Source organism: Barbus barbus (assembly GCF_936440315.1).
Source record: "Barbus barbus genome assembly, chromosome: 46".
Taxonomy (NCBI): domain Eukaryota; kingdom Metazoa; phylum Chordata; class Actinopteri; order Cypriniformes; family Cyprinidae; genus Barbus; species Barbus barbus.
This window is the reverse complement of record NC_136724.1, coordinates 24,149,882-24,155,881: the sequence shown is the minus strand read 5'-3', so window position 1 is coordinate 24,155,881 and position 6,000 is coordinate 24,149,882. Positions and strand designations below refer to the sequence as shown.

The 6,000-nt window shown below is 47.6% G+C and overlaps 1 pseudogene across 1 annotated transcript in view; it reads left to right on the top strand.

The window, feature by feature from the left end:
* The first annotated feature begins 248 nt into the window (after positions 1-248).
* Positions 249-6,000, top strand: part of LOC306865330 — a 29,678-nt pseudogene continuing 23,926 nt past the window's right edge. The window contains exons 1-4 of the transcript in view: positions 249-823; positions 1,166-1,261; positions 1,342-1,575; positions 5,777-5,886. The product of the transcript in view is annotated as an uncharacterized misc_RNA (transcript). The remainder of the gene's footprint in view (positions 824-1,165; positions 1,262-1,341; positions 1,576-5,776; positions 5,887-6,000) is intronic.

Genomic DNA, 6,000 nt, shown 5'->3' with positions numbered 1-6,000 from the left:
ACCTTGATCAACTAGTCAGTGTCTTTAAATTTACTTTAATAACAGGCAGGTGTGTCAAAACTAAACTGAGGTATGAGGTTCCACAGGAGCAGGAGTGAGGAACCTGCTTAACAGAATCGCAGACAAACCTGTTTTACACACGTCACTCAAACACAGAACCAGGAAACAGGAATCACCTAAATTCAGGGAAAGAGAAACTGAAGTGTATTTGAGCTGTCGTGTGTTTGTCTCTGTATTCATGCAGTAAAATGGCAGAAGTCAGATTTTCTCAGGATGAGTTGATGTGTTCTCTGTGTCTGGATCTCCTGAAGGATCCAGTGAGCATCCAGTGTGGACACAGTTACTGTAAGAGCTGTATTACAGACTGCTGGGATCAGGAGGATCAGAAGAGAGTCTACAGCTGCCCTCAGTGCAGACAGACCTTCAGTCCAAGACCTGCTTTAGCTACAAACACCATGCTGGCTGAACTGGTGGAGAAACTGAAGAAGATCAAACTACCTGCTGACTGTTATGCTGGAGATGGAGATGTGCAGTGTGACAGCTGTACTGGAAGAAAATACAAAGCCGTCAAGTCCTGTCTGGTGTGTCAGGAATCTTACTGTCAAACTCATTTTGACCGTCATGAAAAATTTCATTCACGTAAGCCACACAAAGTGATCGATGCCACTGGACGACTGCAGGAGATGATCTGCCAGAAACATGAGAAACATCTGGAAATGTAATGTGTATTACTGACCAACAATGTATATGTGTGCTGTGTACGATGGATGAACATAAAAACCACGACACTGTATCAGCTGCAGCACAGAGGACAGAGGAACAGGTATTTATAACTAGCGATCAAGTTAATAATCAGTGTAGTGATCCAACAGTTCCTTTATTTTCTGTGTAGAGCCACAGATTAATGATGCAGAAACACTTTCAATTTGAAGCTCTACTTGTGTGTCAGTTTAATTTTTATAACACTTACACTTGTAGAGTGAAACAGGCTTGAATCTTTACATTAATTCATATACAATGGTGGTAAATGATCAATCGTCCCTTCTAGAGTTTAAATCTACAGCCATTAGTTATCAGTTCCACTTGTACTGGATTCATCTGTTCACATGATGATTTAGTGCCAGTAGTTTTCTGTGAGATTCACTATCATGTGTTTGTCCTGCAGAAGCAGCTGAAGGAGACGCAGAAGACGTTCCAGCAGAGAATCCAGCAGAGAGAGAAAGATCTTCAGCAGCTGAGAGAGGCTGTGGAGTCTCATAAGGTGAGTCTGGAGAAGAAGAGAAGTTTGTCTCAGTCTCAGTTCAGACTCACTGAAGCCTGAATCACTGTGTGTCCTAACAGAGCTCTGCACAGACAGCAGTGGAGGACAGTGAGTGGATCTTTACTGAGCTCATCTGCTCCATTGACAGAAGCCGCTCTGAGCTGATACGGCTGATCAGAGATCAGGAAAAGACTGCATTGAGTCGAGCTGAAGGACGACTGGAGCGACTGGAGCAGGAGATCAATGATCTGAGGAGGAGAGACGCTGAGCTGGAGCAGCTTTCACAAACACAGGATCACATCCAGTTCCTGCAGGTAACACAGATCTAGAAGAACAGGATCATAGTGGACTTCATGGCCTAATGGTTAGAGAGTCGGACTCGTAACCCAAAGGTTGTGGGTTCGAGTCTCCGGCCGGCAGGGATTGTAGGTGGGGGGAGTGAATGTCCAGCGCTCTCTCCACTCTCAATACCACGACTGAGGTGCCCTTGAGCAAGGCACCGAACCCCAAACTGCTCCCCGGGCGCCGCAGCATAAATGCCCACTGCTCCGGGTGTGTGTTCACGGTGTGTGTGTGTGTGTGTGTGTGTGTGTGTGTGTTCACTGCTGTGTGTGTGCATGTTGGATGGGTTAAATGCAGAGCACGAATTCCGAGTATGGGTCACCATACCTGGCTGAATGTCACTTCACCAAATCTCTTCACATCCCGATTGCAATCACTAAGTTAAGTGGTCTAAACTGATGTATTTATATAATTTGTGGAAGGTGTAGGACCATAAAATGTTTGTCCAATCAAAATGTTCGGTCCGTACATTAAAATAGGCTGTCCTAGCTGCCTGTCAAAATATGTATCTGCATACCTCTGGACACCCTGTTTGCGCAGACATGATACATCATCAGCGTGTTCCAGCGAGAATAAAAGGTGCTATCAAATTCAAATTCAAATTCAAATTTTATTTGTCACATACATATACATACATAGTACGACATGTAGTGAAATGTATTGTACGACTGTCCAACAAATTGTCCAACAAAATTAAGAAAAACCTCAAAGTTTACAAAAATACAAATAGAAAAATTACAGTAAACATATATACAGAAATAAACTAGCAATAAAATAAAATAACAAATAGATATGAGAATAAAAATAGATATGAAGAATAAAAATAGAATATGATTCTATATAGATTCTATAAAAAGTAAAGTGTATGTCAGTGATAAAGTGTCCGTGTGCTGTGCAGTGCAGTAAAGTGTATAAGTGAGTAAAAGGAATACTAAAGACAAAGACAAATGTTATGTAAGTCCCACTCATTTATCCTTTCGTAACCTTCTACAAATTAGTGCAGATTGTATTTGAAAATGTGCAAAGTGGAAGTGTGGGGTGATGTGATTAGAGTGGAGAGTGGTTAAGACTCCGAATGGCCTGCGGGAAGAAGCTCCTCCTCATTCTCTCTGTGTTCGCCTTCATGGAGCGGAAGCGCCTCCCTGAACGCAGCAGAGAAAAGAGTCCATTGTTGGGATGGCTGAGGTCCTTCACTATCTTCCTGGCCCTGGTCAGGCACCGCTTGCTGTAGATGTCCTGCAGGTCAGGGAGCTCGGTGTGAATGGTACGTTCCGCTGAACGCACCACCCTCTGGAGGGCTCGTCTGTCCTGCATAGTGCAGTTCCCGAACCAGGAAGTGATGCTGCCCGTCAGGACGCTCTCGATGGTGCAGGTGTAAAAAGTCTTAAGCACCCGAGAGGGAAGTCTAAAGTCCTTTAAGTGTCTCAGATGGTACAGACGCTGCCTGGCCTTCTTCACCAGGGTGCTGGTATGACAGGACCAAGTCAAGTCCTGCGTGATGTGAACACCCAGGTATCTGAAGCTGTCCACTCTCTCCACTGGAGTCCCGCTGATCGTGATCGGCTGGTATGACCGCTCCTGCTTCGAACTGAAGTCCACTATCAGCTCCTTAGTTTTGCTGATGTTCAGGTGTAGACTATTCACCTGGCACCAACTCTCCAGGTTCTTAATCTCCTGTATGTAGGCCGTCTCGTCGTTGTCTGAGATCAGGCCCAACACAACGGTGTCATCAGCAAACTTGATGATGGTGGTGGAGATGGAAGTGGCCACACAGTCATAAGTGTACAGTGAGTACAGCAGGGGGCTCAGAACACAACCTTGAGGGGCTCCAGTGCTTCGGGTGATGGAGGATGAGGTGTGTTTACCCATCCGTACGGCTTGCTGTCTGTCCTTCAGGAAGCTGGAGATCCATTGGCACAAGTATGTGCTGAGACCAAGGACCTCCAACTTGGAGGTGAGTGTGGAGGGAATTATGGTGTTAAACGCTGAACTGTAGTCCACAAACAGCATTTTTACATAATTCCCTTTTCTGCAGTCCAGGTGACTTGTTGTGGTGTGGAGGAGGTGTGAGATGGCATCCTCCGTGGAGCGGTTATGCCTGTATGCAAACTGTAGTGGATCCAGTGTGTCTGGTAGTGATGCAATGATGAAGTCTCTGACCAGTCTCTCAAAGCACTTCATCACCACTGATGTGAGGGCTACAGGGCGATAGTCGTTTAGGCAGGTGGGCTGGGGTTTCTTGGGGACAGGAACAATGGTGGACTGCTTAAAGCATGAGGGGACTATGGACTGTTCCAGGGAGAGGTTGAAGATCTCGGTGAACACCGGTGCTAGCTGGTCAGCGCAGGCCTTCAGAACCCGACCTGTGATGCCATCTGGTCCTGCTGCCTTCCTGATGTTCACTCTCCTGAATGCCCTCCTCACCTCATGCTCCGTGATGGTGAACACGTTGTCTTCACCGGCTTCCTCAGCGTGCATGCAGTTAGCACTGCTAGCGCCACTAGCATGATTAGCTGCAGCCTCGAAGCGAGCATAAAAAGTGTTCAGCTCGTCAGCCAGAGAAGCGTCCGCATTCCCCGATCTGGAGGGTGGTGTTTTATAGTCCGTGATGGTTCTAAGTCCCTGCCACAGGTTCCTAGAGTCGCCATGTTGGAATTGCGACTCTAGTTTCCTCCCGTAGCGCTGCTTCGCCTCCTTCACCGATCTGCGCACGCTGTAAGATGCAGCCTTGTAGTCATCCATGTTCCCGGTGATGAGCCCTGTGTTGTAGGCAGCGGAGCGGGATCTCAGGGCGTCGCGGATGGTTTTATCCACCCACGGCTTCTGGTTGGGAAACGTCCTGATGATGGTTTTCTGCACCGTATCATCCATTAGTTTCTCTATAAATCCCACAACCGCTTCCGTAAACAAGTTGACGTCATCAGAGCTGCGCCGAAACATGTCCCAGTCTGCGTCATCTAGCGCGTCCTGCAGAGCGGCCACCGATTGGTCCGTCCAGCGTTGGACCTCCCTCTGCACCGGGGCTTCCTGTTTCAGCCTCTGTTTGTAAACAGGCATGAGGAAGATGGCGGCATGGTCCGATTTCCCAAACGGTGGTTGTGACTGTGCCTTGTAGCTGTTCTTGTATGGGGTGTAACAGTGATCTAATGTCCTTTCGCCCCTGGTGGGGCAGCTGATGTGCTGATGGAAGTTCGGCAGTGCACGCTTGAGGTTGGCACTATTGAAATCTCCCAAAACAATGAATGCGGCGTCCCGGTGCTGTGTCTGGTGAAGGTGTAGTGTTTCATGTAAATCCCATATCGCAGTGTCCGTGTCCGCTTGAGGTGGAATATAAACGGCACTGACGATGACCGAGCTAAATTCCCGAGGGAGATAAAAAGGGCGACATTTGATGGTCAGAAGTTCAAGATTCGGTGTGCAGGAGCGTGAGAGGGGTACAATGCTCGCGCTGTCGCACCAGTGTTTGTTCACCATCAGACATACTCCACCTCCCCTAGTCTTCCCCGAGTCCAGCGTTCTGTCCATGCGGTAAACCGAGAAGAACTCGGCCGGCTGGATGGCGTGGTCTGGTACCGCTGGGTTCAGCCATGTCTCGGTGAAGCAGAGAAGGTTGCAGTCCCGAATGTCCCTCTGGAACCTGACTCTTGCCCTGAGGTCATCGAGTTTGTTATCCAGCGACTGGACATTGGCGAGCAGGACACTTGGTAGGGGAGCGCAGTGTGCGCGCGCCCTCAGCCTGTTCCTGACGCCGGCTCGTTTCCCTCGAGGACGCCGGTACGGGTCGCGTCCTTTGTTCCTCCTCAGGATCTCGCTTGGCCAGGATGGGTCCGGGTTCAAAAACGGCGAAAGGTTAGTGCATTGTGCACCAATAGAAATAAGAGTGGCCCTGTCGTATGTAAGAATGGCCATCTTACAAAAAGAAACCGGTGTTTATAGTTAACAATACGAAAAAATAACAAAAGAAGACAAAGTTTGGTCGGAGCAGTCGTGACGGCAGCCGATCTCACCGGCGCCATCTTTATTTATTTATTTATTTTTATTTTTTATTTTTTTATCATTGTAATATTATGCGCTTTGTACTGTAATGTTTTCTCATTGGTGAATGAGACATGAGGTAATCTGACAGCATTGCATTTAACACTCCACCAACACCATTTCTTATTGTACCACCAGTTAGCCTCTGGTCTGCCTGTGCACGTTCATGTTTTTTGGAGGAGGCATGGCTTTGCAGAGCGATTATGCAGGAAGTGTGTGGATCTTGCTTTGAAAGCTAGTTTGCTATCGTTAGCCTTTACGAAATCACCTACCCTACCTTTAAGGCTGAGACACACCAACTTAACTAAAGACTGCAGGCTTGCCTTCCAGTGGTGTTGAAACTGCTTTACAGACTCACAGAC